This window comes from Cebus imitator, unplaced genomic scaffold, assembly GCF_001604975.1.
Source record: "Cebus imitator isolate Cc_AM_T3 unplaced genomic scaffold, Cebus_imitator-1.0 Scaffold259, whole genome shotgun sequence".
In the NCBI taxonomy this organism is placed as follows: Eukaryota; Metazoa; Chordata; class Mammalia; order Primates; family Cebidae; genus Cebus; species Cebus imitator.
In genome coordinates this window covers 517,447-531,227 of record NW_016107574.1, presented here as the reverse complement: position 1 = coordinate 531,227, position 13,781 = coordinate 517,447, and the positions used below count along the sequence as shown (strand labels likewise).

Sequence of the window (13,781 nt, the reverse complement as noted above, 5' to 3'; positions counted from 1 at the left end):
TGATTTAGTTGGATAACCAAATTACGTAACAGGTGTGAGACCAGACCAGATCACTGAAGTGTCTCAAGTTTAAGAATATATTGTCAGTGGTCCTCAAATTTTCTACTTGCATACTCCCAAAGAGATTTTGGAAAACTAGGTATCACTTCATACATTTCTAAATTGATGTTTAAATTTTTTATCATAAATTTAAATTATAAAGGATGTAATTTCTGGCATATTTAAAAATAACGATCTCAGTCTTTAAAAAACATATCCAATATAATCTATACATAATAGCAATTTGATAGCTACCATCATCCATGAATAAAAAGCTCATTTTTAAGTTAGAAATTTTATATCATCTTTTTTTCTTCCTGGACCTCTATTTCCAACCCACTTTATTCTAACGTAACATATTTTCATCCCTGATATTTTAATGATCATCCTAGCATACTTCTTTGCTATAAAAATGTTTATAAGTTTAAACTTTAAAATATTTTGGATTCAGTTATTACAATTGGTATGAAATTGTTCAAAAGGAGCTATACATTGATAAAGTAATTGTTGAACATAAAAAATAAAGTGATTGGCCATGTATCTGTCAATAAGGACATAGCTTTATTTTCTCAACTAGTTCATGTTTATAACATGGCTGAAAATTTACTTACTGCCACATTTCTATTATTTTTCTTTTGTTTTTTGAGATGGAGTCTTGTTCTGTTGCCCAGGCTGGAGTGTAGTTACACGATCTCGGCTCACTGCAACTTCCACCTCCTGGGTCAAGTGATTCTCACGCCTCAGACTCCTGAGTACCTGGGATTACAGGTGTGTGCCACCATGCCTGGCTAATTTTTGTATTTTCAGTAGAAATGGGGTTTCACCATGTTGGCCAAGCTGGCCTCAAACTTCTGACCTCAAGTGATCCACCCACCTCGGCCTCCCAAAAGCTGGGGTTACAGGTGTGAGTCACAGTGCCTGGCACTATTTTTCATTTTTATAGATGTAAATACTGAGATAAGAATGGGACATTTTTTTTTCAATCTTTGAACTTAAGTTATATGCTAACAATCATGTAGTGCCTATCATCAAAAAATAATTTTAAATGACCAGCAGACTACTCAATTAGGTATTCCTTCAATATTGTTGAAAGCTGAGAACAGTTTCTTGACTTGCAAAAGCACTACTTACTTAATAATTAGAAAAGCCCATAGTCTTTCTTACTAGAGTTATCAATGTTTCCTTGTCTCTGTGTTTATCTCCTAAAAGATGCTTACTCCCTGGAACATTCTGTCACAGTAAAATTCTACCTGGGTTACAGAGATGCCTTCCTTCATACATTCTTAGAAAAATAATTGTGGGCCTGGTACGGTGGCTTGCATCTGAATTCCAGCACTTTGGGAGGCCAAAGTGGGATGACTGCATGAGCTCAGGAGTTCATCCCTACAAAAAATTAAGAAAGACCTTATCTCTACAAAAAATTAAAAATTAGCTGGGCATGTTGGTGTTTGCCTGTCAGTCTCAGCTACTCAGGAGGCTGAGGTGAGGGTCCTGCTTGAGCCTGAGTTTGAGGTTGCAGTGAGATATGATCATGTCACTGCACTTCAGCTTAGGTGACAGAGTGAGAGAGCCTATCTCAAAAAATAAAGAAAATGGTGAAAGGGGACACAGGAAATGAGATGAAACATGATGGTTTATCCACAGATCCATTTTCTCAGGGAATGCATTATCAACAGACACTACATATAAAAGTTTAGGATCTGAAAATTGATTGTTTTTAATCTTGCTTGCTTATATACCGCTCTATCTGTCTTCAGGCATCAAGGATATGCAAATGCTGGTAAAAAGACTGATGATCAATACAATAACCATGTTGTTCTTTGAGATGTTAATGGACCTTCTAGGAAGATTCCATAGTTATTAAATTTGAGAAGCCCTGGGAAGGAAAAAAGTTAAACTTTCTTTTTAACAGCAAGACTGCTTAGAAACTTTAATATGCGAAAGTATGTGATAAATTTCAAACAGGAAAACTGAGTATATATTGTTTCCTAAAGTTATGTGATTCTGGAATTCTTTAAAAGTACAATTATTGGACCAGTATTGCCTAGATCATACTTTGTATTCCTAGGGCAATGTCACTTTCAATATGGCATATGCAGTAAGATGCTACATATTAAGCAAATTTAAGGAAAATACCAGTATTTACAAATAACTAATTTTGAAATCAGTAAAAGCTGTACTTCTTCTGAATGTAACATTTATTAAAATCAAGTGAACAATGACTTTCTTCTCTATTAAGTGAAAAACTTAGAACATCCTGGACAAAGCTGTCTTTTTATAAAGGAATTATTTAAGTACAAAAAGATAAAATCTTGCAAAAGAGTTGTAGACTTGGCAAAAAAAGACTGTCATTTTTTCTCCTATCACAAGGATATTCTGATGTGGGCGCTTCTAGTGACACAAGTACAATATGTTGTGCCAAAATGTTAACTAATGGTTATTTATGGGCTTTATTTCTACTTTCTATTACATGAACATCCATGACTAAGAAAAGGTTAAGAACAAAATTGAAGTATTCAAATGGCATATCATCTTACATTGAAATTAATTCAGCGTCAGACTTATTAAGGCATAGTCTCTAGGCTTGAGGATCTTGAAGGATGGGGGTGGAGGGAGAAGAAATTGGTACATAAGCAAAGAACCATAATGCAATGTAAGTTCTAAGAATTATTTGTAAAAATGCCATGGGAACACAAATAGGGAGCAATTGTGTCAGTTACATATGATGGGGAGGAACTTTAGGTGCAGGTAACAACAGTTTGTGCAGAGGCATGAAGATGGGCAACAAAGCATATGGTGCGTTATGGGAGAGGCCAGGAAGGCTATATATACAAAAAAAAAGTCGCAAGCAACCTGTCTGGAAACAAACCCAAACCAAACTGCAATCAAATTGGTTTTGAAGGAAATAAGGAACCACTGAAATATTTTAAGAATGAGAATGACCTGAACAGAACTAAATGTATTCAGGAGGACAATTACAGGGCTATTCAAACAGTTTAGATGCAGGTAAAAAATGGGTGCTTCAATTTGGCAACTAGCTGCACTGTGAAATCATAAAACTAGGGAAAGACAGGAGCTCAATTTTGTAATCTAATGACTAAGATATGCTTCTGAGACTTTCAGAATTAATGTCCAATAGGCAAAGGGAAGTATATGAAGCAGTGATTTAAGTAAAAGCCATGATGAGGTGGTGGTTAACTCAGGCCAGCAAAACAATGATACCCTCAATAGATTTTCCATTAATTAGGCAAGCAACTTCAGAGAAACAAAAGCAGTCAACAACAGGACACTTCAAACTGTAAATACTAAGATTTATATAATTTTGTCATGAAAAGGTTGGCTTTTATGTCATCTCTCGAACTTAAATGTTGTGGACTTGCAGGAGACCTACAAGTCAAAGTCTTAGTGAAAGAATTCTGTCTTTCACGAAGATCTTCCCTGCATACCTGTTACATATTTGGAAAAAGAGTCTAGCTCCTAGTTCTTTCTTCAAGAAAGTATAAATCTCTAAAGTGGCCAGAAATTATGAGTTGATAGGCCAAAATTAATGATGTACCTTGTATTCTATTTGGAAATAAACACTGGACAGTAAAGATGAGAGTGATAAACACTAGAATGTTGTTTTAGGTGACACCAAAGGCACTGCTCTTTCAGAGTAGAAAACTAACGAATGTAACATAAAAAGAATTTGGAATCATAAAGTGCCTGACTATATGAACAGATTTTTTTCTTTCAACAAACACACTAAATGTCTATAATGTACCAGCCATGGCTAAATGAAGGAGACAGAGTGGATAAGAACCATTCCTTTCTTTGGTGGGGGTGAGGTAGAGAAAGACATATATAAATAGATAATTATAATGGAATGCAATGTACTTTAATGAAGCATGACTCTTGTGCCTTAAGAAATGAAAACCATTTTTGGCTGGGATAGGGGACAATGGGTGGTCTCTGAAGAAGAATTATTAAACATGACATCGGAGCTAGTCCCAGAAAGTTGAATGGGGGTTTACTAGGCAGAGAAGGACATGTATAGCAAGGGGCAGATGTTCTAGGCAAAGTGAACAATATGTTCAAATGAAGACGCATTAAAAAAAGTGTTCTGTTGGAGGACATGGCTAGAGGGCAGTGTGTGCACAGCGTGCACTAGGTACTGCGGTGGGACTGACCAGGTAGAGACCAGTTCATACTCAGTCTGCAACACTGAATTTAGACTTTATATCCTATAGTCAAGAGGGAGCTAACTGGATGGTTCTAAGCAGTTATGTGACATGATTCCTGTATTGGAAACACATATTCTAGACAAAATAAAGGAAAAAGGAGGAGAGACACTAGAGAAAAGGAGATTAGTAGGAAGCTATAATTGTTTAGGTAAGATGATGAAAGTATGAATTGAAGCAGGGATAATAGACACTAAGAGGAGAAGATATAAGAGGTGATTTAGGGCACAAGAAGTTGAGATTCAAACATTTTCCACCTTCCCACCGCTAACCACCTATGGGTGATAAGGAAATGATCACAGACCACTGAAGTGAGCTAACATTGATTGTGGATATGCGTGTATTGATTCATACTGGAAACACACAGGAGGAGAAGGAAGAGTAAGGACCATACGTTAGGTTTAGATTAACAGAGTGTGTTAAGTCCAAGAGGAAGGTAAAATGGACTGGAGGCCCAGAGTCAACTGTACAGCAGTATAAGCTACAAAGGTGGATATAATCACTCAAGAAAGACATGGCAAGATGGTGGGTGGTGGAGTGGCGGTAAAAAGAAATAAGAGTATATAGTGTGGTTGAAAGAAGCAGCTGAGCTCAAGATTAGTCACTTAGACAAATTACTTAATTTTCTAAGCCTCAGTCTCAACTGCAAGATAAAGCTTACAATGGCATCAACTTGGGATGGCTGGCATATTAAAGATATAATTCATATAAAGCTATGAGACCAATCCCTGGCATAAGAGTTCAATGAATGTCAGCAATTCTTACTATAGTGTACCATTATAATGTTGGCATAAAATTAGATTTTCAGAAAAAATAAGTTTATTAACATGTATTATAGAGGCTTATTACTAAAAAAGCATGATGAAAAACCTATAGCAAGCAAAAAAATTTTAGAACTCTTCACCTCTTCTCTCAACACCCATACTCTTAAGAGTTATATTAAAGGCAGAATAGTTTGAATGTCAAAACATTTAGCTTCTTTCCTTTAGTTAGCTTTGTGGCTCTTAAATTTTAGTTTGCTTAAGAGTAACAATAGCAACATAGTGTTTAGTATGAAGTAATGCATGTGGTTCAACTATGTAGACCTTTTAAGGAATTTTCTGCAGTAATTTTGAAAATAACATTTATCACCATAAATGGTGATTTTAGAATTGAACTACCAATGTTGAGAGATGCATCGGGAGGTGGATGTGTACATGCGTAATTATAAATTGGGTACACATATGTATATGATGAAATTTAACAGACTAAAACAAGGTTTAAGAAAAGTTACCTTGCCCAACATCATATAGTCGGTAAGTGAAGAAACAGATTATGAACTCAGGTCTGCCTTACTCAAAAGCAAGGTCTCTTTTCAGTTTTCTCTATGCTGCATCTGTAGGATTGACAAGGAGGTCCCAAGTAGGTTTAGTATGGTGCTTCACTGAAGGAATATCAACAACATTTAAGAAGACACTGGAGAGCCGGGCGCGGTGGCTCAAGCCTGTAATCCCAGCACTTTGGGAGGCCGAGGCGGGTGGATCACGAGGTCAAGAGATCGAGACCATCCTGGTCAACATGGTGAAACCCCGTCTCTACTAAAAAACTACAAAAAATTAGCTGGGCATGGTGGTGCGTGCCTGTAGTCCCAGCTACTCAGGAGGCTGAGGCAGGAGAATTGCTTGAACCCAGGAGGCGGAGGTTGCGGTGAGCCGAGATCGCGCCATTGCACTCCAGCCTGGGTAACAAGAGCGAAACTCCGTCTAAAAAAAAAAAAAAAAGAAGACACTGGAGAGATAAAAGTAGACTATGGTGTGCAGAAGTCAACAAAGGCTGAAGAAGTAACATACGATCTTCAATTTCTACTGAAATGGGAAATTTTGAAGCCACTAACAACCTTTGCAAAGGAGGGTGAAAATAAAATACGAGGCAAACAATAAATCTCAGGAATGAGGTAGATGAAAAAACAAGTGCTGCATATTGACGAAAGCACAACCTTTCTTCCTTTTTGGTTTGGGAACTGTGTCACAATCGGACCAATATATGCTCTAACCAACATGTAGTTTTTCTTTTTTTTTTTCTTCTTAATTTGAGGATTTAGCATTCCAGTTGTCACGTTTGATGCCATTCTGAAATAAATCTCTTAGGAAGAAAAATTGCTTTTTGACTACATTTTGTTTATAGCATTAAATATTATTTAAACACTATCACAGAAACTTTCAAATCTCAAGCTTAAAATGCAACACTTTAAAAGCTTACAAATTTTCCATTTTTAAATTCTCTTCATCATGATATATTACGACTCATATGAGAAAATACTGATTTTGGGTTAAACAGCTGAATAGAGCAATTAGCTTTAGACTGTACCTATTTTCATCTAGCCATCTGGAAAATGTAAGCTGTGGTCACACAGGGGACAGACAGAGAAGGAGACTAAATTACTAAAATTCAAACTCCATTTTTGATTACTCATAACTATACATATGGATCAGAAACATCAACATGAAAACATATTGAGGATGCCAATGTCAAGTCTTCGTTTCTAGAAATGTTCAGGATGGGATTCAGATGTTTTTAAAACTGTCCTCCCCACACTAAGTCTCCTTAATCTAATATTTGATCTTTGCTGGGAGCCCTAAAGGAGCCATTCCATGAGTCTATGTGTTTATCTTCCATAATATGTGCCTACTACTCCTAACCTGTCACTGTATCTTCATTGTAATTCCTTTTTCCCTCTATTAATGTATCTAAACTTATCAGCTTATATTAACTGTACAAGACCCAGTTTTAAAGTTTGAAATAGAATGCTTGAGCATATCCTAGGATTCTAAGTGTTTTAAATAAACTATGACAGTAAAAATCCAATGTGTGACTTAAATAAAACAGAAGCTTACACTAGAGTCTGCCATTTTTTCTAATCAATCTATTTCACCTTTATATTTTAAAAGAGGTACAGGGTTGCTCTCTGGTGCTAACTAGTTGTACTCCATTTCACATTTATGCTTTATTTTTTTGAGACGGAGTCTTGCTCTGTTGCCCAGGCTGGAGTGCAATAGTGTGATCTTGGCTCACTGCAACCCCCACCTAGCAGGTTTAAGCGATTCTCCTGCCTCAGCCTCCCGAGTAGCTGGGATTACAGGCAAGCACCACCACGCCTGGTTACTTTTTGTATTTTTAATAGAGATTGGGTTTCACCATGTTGGTCAGGCTGGTCTCGAACTCCTGAACTTGTGATCCGTCTGCCTTGGCCTCCCAAAGAGCTGGGATTATAGGTGTGAATCACTGTGCCTGGCCCACATTTATACTTTTATGGGGTACATGGTTCTACTCTGGCCACACCACTAACTAGCTGTGTGACCTTGAATACCTTTCTTAGCCAATCAGAGGCTTGGTTTTCTCATACAAAATATGTTCATTATCTGTACTGGGTTGTAAGGTGTTAGCAATAAGTAGATGTAAAAGTCCTTAGAAATACAGTATGATATTTATTATTCCGGGACTAATTTTCATATTGTTATAATAAAGACTTGTTCTAGATTACCAAAAGGAATCTTCTGTCTCTAAAAATCTTTGAATCTTCATAAATATCATGGTACCTATAACACAGCATGATCTATTTAAAGGTGCTTTTCTTTAAAAACCTGTTTCACTTACTTTTGAAGCAGCATGTGCTGCCAAATTGTGTTCTTAAATGTTTTAAAAAGTATAATAGAGAAAATCTATTTCATAATAGAACTCCAAGTTGAGAAAATGTGAACAAACTTATAAAAGGGCAGCAAAGGTTAAAATCTTTAAAATTGTAACCAAGGGAACAGAAGCTCATTGTATGTAAGAATCTATGTTGAATGTCTAATGGAGATGACAGGTGACTTGTTGCTGAACCCTGACCAATGCACTTGACATATGGCAAAAAGAAAACACTTCTGAAGCATTTTGAGATTCTCAACAAAAACACCACTCATGTTTTCATGTTAAGAAATAACATGTCATAAACTGGTAACCCTTGATCCTATCCACTTAAATATTTGTTGGTTTACAGATATTTAAAAAGTATTTAGCCAATGTTTAAAAATCAGGACATTTCACACAAAATCCAAATTTTAGCTCTATTTGACAAATCTGGCAACATCAAGCCCACATTTCAACACGACGAAATTTGGCTAGGGCTGGGAAGTGATGCTTAACTTAGGTAAGCATATGCTCTGGAATTCTCCAGTCCTTACTACTGCTTATTGTTTCCTCTTACCTTACTTGCCCAATCATTGTAGGCATTTGACTTTGCAACTACAGTAAAACATAGAGTCACTGTGAACATAGGTCAAGCTGTCTAATTTTATCATTAATGGACATTGAGATGCAAAAATACAATCTCTGGGAACTGAAGTAGTAGTCAGGAGCAGTCATGACCATGGACTGCAAAGGATACTGTATGTAAAGAGTATTTCTTTTGTGAATATTTATTAAGTTAGCTCCTTTATACAAAATTCAACCTGCCTAGTGTCGGTCGTGAGAATGGGAGAATAACAAAATTTTTATCTTTTGTCTTATCCAAGACTTGTGGTTAACTGAAAGATAAATTTTCAAAAACATACTAGATTTCAGAACGTAAATGAGAAAAAGGTGAAAAGGGGAGCCCAGAAAGAATGCGTTTTTCAGCAAACATAAAGTAGTAATGCTCACTCTTACTCAAGCAACTGCCCACATGCTAGCAGAATGCTTAATTTGGATTGATAATGTTTATCTGGAGATGCCAAGTAACATCATATGTCATATATTGGAGACTACAGTAGACTCTATTCTGCTTTGCTATCTGGCATCTGCTGGTAAAAAAAATGTTGCAATGTGTTCAATTTAGCTAATTAATTCAAGCTCATGTGAATAAAATGTGTGGTGTCTAGCTTCTGAAATGTGCCTAGGACTAAGAATGGGAATTGTTCTTGGGTGAACCTGGATGATGCCAGTGGCTCAGAGATAATCCAGTAGCAGACACTACTATTAAGTTAGTAATGATACATCCTACTCATGCAAAATGTCTTTTTCTAATAAGCTTTCTTATTTCAAAATTCAGTACTAGGCAGTGGTCCCAAAAATGCTGGCTATTAACCTTTTTAAAAAAGTGTTTGCTCAGCTCCTGAAATATTTAGTTAGCTATTTCAACAATACGCAAGGAAAGCGAAAAGTTGCTTTATACTTTACGTAGTGCCTCTCAAAGCCCAGTCCCCAGATCATCTGCATCAAAACTCCCTGTACAATGATTAAAAATATAGATTTTTCTGGAGTTCTCCAGAAATTAGAATTGTTAAATAAAAATACTTTTTTTCTTATTTATTTTCTTGAGACAGGGTCTTGCTCTGTTGCTCAGACTACAGTGCAGTCATGTGATCATTGCTCACCACAGCCTTGAGCTTCCGGGCTCAAGTAATTCTCCTATCTCAGCCTCCCAAGTAGCTGGGACTACAGGCACATGCTACCCTGCTCCACTAATATTTTGTATTTTTTGAGACAGGGTTTCGCCATATTGCCCAGGCTGGTCTCAAACTCCTGGGCTCAAGTGATCCGTCCTCCTCAGCCTCCCCAAGTGTTAGGATTACAGGCATGAGTCACGGCAGTTGGACCCTAACTTTTAATTAAGTTCCCTACGTTAAACTTAGAGAACTACTGTCTTAAGATTCATTCCTTTACTCGCTAAATATTCGATGTCAATATTTGGACTGCTTTAGAAGTTATTCATCACCATACACTGCATTCCATGTGCTACAAACCAAGGTAAGGCACTGTATACATATTTGAATTAATTCTGTACAACAATCCTTAGCAGTTTTAAGACTCCATTAAAAAAAAAATTTATTTTTTTTTCTTTTTTGAGACAAGGTCTTGCTCTGTTGCCCAGGTTGGAGTGCAGTGCTGCGATCTTGGCTCACTGCAACCTCTGCCTCCCAGACTCAAGCGATTCTGGTGCCTCAGACTTCTGAGTAGCTGGGACTACAGAAGTACACCACCACACCAGGCTAATTTTTGCCTTTTTGGTACAAACAGCGTTTCGCCAGGTTGGCCAGGCTGGTCTCAAACTCCAGACTTCAAGTGATCCACCTGCCTTGGCCTTGCAAAGTGCCAGGATTCTAGGTGTGAGTTACCATGCCTGACCAAGACCTCATTTAATAGATAATAGACTGAATTGGCTGTGTAAGATCATCCAGCTAATTGAATAGTCTTATTCCTGAAACTCAGGTCTGACGCTAAAACCTATGATCTTAATTGGTATTGCCTGACTTAAATCTAGAGTATTCTCACACAAGCAAATTCTCTTGTACACAAAGGAAGCAACTAATGGGCTGCATTATGTATTTTCAATATGATGACTAAAAACATTCTACACCAATCTAAGAGATTTGCCCTCTCAGAGCATTTTCTTCTGCTCCCTAAATGTAGTTTTTGCCTTTCACTTATCTTTCATGATCAAATATAAGTCTAGGCTAGGAGGAGTATATGAGGTTGGCAGTCTTGAGAGTCTTCCTCTTGTGATTATGAAGTAAATTCCACAAACACTTCTCTATTCATTGGGCAGGGAATGTATCTCATGTACTAAGTGTCAAGTATAATCTTGATTTTGCAATTTTTAATAGACTCTACTTAATGCTACCAAAAAGCTATCACAAAAACACCAGGACCAATTAAGACTTGCAAGAGAATTTCAGGGAGAAAAATAACATCGCCTAAATTGGAATGTAACCAGATGGCCAACAGTTGCCTTGGTATTTGCTTTGATAACATCAAGATTCATCTGTATTTGAATTACAGGGCCCACACATCTTTCAACAACGTCTACAGGGTGCCAGGAGTTGAAACTCATGAAACTATGCTGACATCAGTACACATTACTGCAGAAATACATTGCATCAGCTCCAAGAATAGGCAAAGCAGCAGCAACACTTTTTTAAAGGTAGTTAGTCTGTGTTGCCGATCCAAGGCACTAACACGTAACTCTACACACAGGATTAAATGCTACTCACTACTTTGTAGGACACCAGAGGCGGGTAAGTATGCTGAGAAGGGTGATGGATTTAACCAGCAACTCACAGCAAAGGTGCATATAGTTGCCTTTGAGAAGGCTTAATCATGACTGGAAAAGTATGAATACTGTGACGTATCCTCAAAAAAAAAAAAAAAGTTCCACTTAAGCCTCTAGACTAACTTCTTGTTTACATGAAGAAAAAGGGGGCCCATTTCCAAAAAGACTAATGGCTTGAACTCTTCATAATGCCAATGTCACAGGGGTGGGTGGGGGGGATGATGGGGGCTCTCTACTAAATTAAAGCTAAAGAATTACAATACCCACACACAATATATAAATTTTGATTGGATCTTGATTTTTATTTTTTGCAGGACTGGGAAGGAGAAGGTATAAAATATATTCCTGGGTAAGTTAGGAAAATTTGCACTTGGGCTAGATTTTAAACATTACAAAATTGCTGTAATAATGATAATGTGTTTTGCTGGAGAACTTCACAAGTCTTAGGAAATTCATGCTGGAAATCTTAGTGGTGTCTGCCTAACAACAGGTATATGCAACTTTTTTCCAAATAGTTCAATGACAATGAAAAAGTGAGGAGGAATGAAAAATATATGGCAAAATGTTAACTGCTGCATATAGAAGAAGGATACATGAATTCTTTAATTCTTTCAGCTTTTAAATATATCAACACTTTGAATTATAAAACACTGGGGAAAAATCATGTCAGAAAAGACTTCATGGGGGAAATGCAAGAAAAGGTTGAGTAGCAGAGGCTCTGCTGAATTTCTGATAAATTGAAGGTCTCTGAAACTCAGCTGGAAGTGTCCTGGGCATCGAAGAGACACCCAATATATTCAAACTTTCAGAAAGTATTTACCAAAATAAAATCATGTGCAGGGTGAAAATGACAGGAAGACGAATCTGATACAAACCATTCCATCTAGGTGTAGACATGGCAGTGAAGCTAAAAACACAAGCAGCTATTATATAAAATACTGATTGTCCTAAAAGATGTAAAAAAAAATGCTAGATAAATTCAGAGGAAATTACTTCCTGCTGGGAAGAATCTGGAAACACATCCCCACAGATAACAGAATCAGATAGAGAATCACAAAAAGAGAGTGCTACAATAGATTTCAGTAACCGCAAAGAAACAAGAGAGTTCATCCTGGCTAGAGTGTGAGTACTAAGGAAGTAGAAATCAAGTAGAGAAGGTAAGTTTGCATTCTTATTGTTGACTGGCTGGATATTAACAATTTTCATTTACCTGAAAGTTCTGGTCTTTTTGCTGCAGCTTTAAAGCATCCAACCCGGTATTATCAAGATGAAAGAGTTCTTGATTCAAGCATACAGAAGAAACTACAAGATAATGTATGATTTACTTTGTAAAGGGTCATACAAAAGCAATACAGTAGTTTCAAATATTCAGCGCGTTGTTTAATAAACTGTAGACCTGCAGGATTAGGATAGTATATTCTCCACCCAGAACCGCAGTCAAAGTTTACAAAGGAGAGACGCGGAAAGCGGGGAAAATCAGAACAGTAAGGCAAGTGGCAGGCGAAAAAGACTGAGGTCTTGCCCTGGTAACAGGGACTCATCTTTTTCTTTCACAGCTGAGAGTCTATAATGATTTCCTCAAGTTCCCGAATTCTCTTGCCTCCGAAGGTCTGGGGGTGAAAGTACTTAATAGGAACTTGCGGAGGCGTGGTCAGGGGCTCTATTTCGCCGGAGTTAGGGGCTCCGCCCCGAGGTCCGCGCCCATTCCCCGCTGGGGCCGTCCCAGCCCGGCTGGCTCTGGCTAGGCTAGGGCGGCCGGTAAACCGGCCTCACCCCGCAGAGAGCCTCAGGGGGGCGGAGGCGAGGCGGACCGCCGACAGGCCAGCCCGGAAAGAAAACCACCTTCCAACGGAAGCGGCTCTGAGTCCCGCTCGCCATTTCAGCGCTCCGTCCCACAGGGACTGTCCGGCCCGGGTCCGCCACACTGGTGGGGGCCGAGGGACTCACCTCACTTTGCAACTGAGGTCAGGAATGGGCATTCCCTGGGGCACGGGCGGCGAGGCTAGTCACACCCTTCCGCCATGACCCTATTCGGAAGTGCCAAATACAACTTCCGGGCAGGAGAGGGATTTTCGGAGCTCTAAACGGTGGTCCAGCTAGGTAAGTGACCAGACGTCTCTGTAAAATAAGGGCCAGGAAACCGGACCCGTAGTCCAGAGTATGAATTAGCTTGTCTAATATGGGATTTCTGGTCACCCACGGCACCTCTTTGGGCTTACTTACAGATGCATCCCTTCCCAGACGTCTCAGCTGTTGCCCCGGGTAACGGTGAAAGGGGCGAAGGAAAAAAAAAAAAAAAAATCTACGTCACCCGGGAAACAGGAAGCCAGGAAACTCCTGTTGCCATTATCAGTTATGGCCACCTTAGCTTCAACAGTAACTTCCGGTCGGGGAGTTGTCACTCTACCCTGCCGGAGGCTTGCTCTGTAGCCCGGCTAGCCAGCGGCGCCCAGTGGGCGGGAGACGGCGTAGAG

General features: G+C 38.5%; 2 protein-coding genes across 4 annotated transcripts in view; one reads left to right on the top strand and one right to left on the bottom strand.

The window, feature by feature from the left end:
* Nucleotides 1–13,781, bottom strand: part of BBIP1 (BBSome interacting protein 1) — a 20,650-nt gene extending 6,869 nt beyond the window's left edge. Inside the window, exons 1-2 of one of the 2 annotated variants that reach the window (XM_017499682.2) lie at nucleotides 13,531–13,781; nucleotides 12,518–12,609 (exon numbers count right to left, since the gene is read on the bottom strand). The gene's annotated coding sequence lies outside the window, so the exon portion shown is untranslated. Of the gene's footprint in view, nucleotides 1–12,517; nucleotides 12,610–13,254; nucleotides 13,349–13,530 lie in introns of those variants that run through there. The other variant, XM_017499681.2, reaches the window with a different exon arrangement.
* The window catches only part of SHOC2 (SHOC2 leucine rich repeat scaffold protein), an 89,606-nt gene continuing 89,022 nt past the window's right edge, over nucleotides 13,198–13,781 (top strand). Inside the window, exon 1 of one of the 2 annotated variants that reach the window (XM_037728233.1) lies at nucleotides 13,198–13,271. The gene's annotated coding sequence lies outside the window, so the exon portion shown is untranslated. The other variant, XM_017499677.2, reaches the window with a different exon arrangement.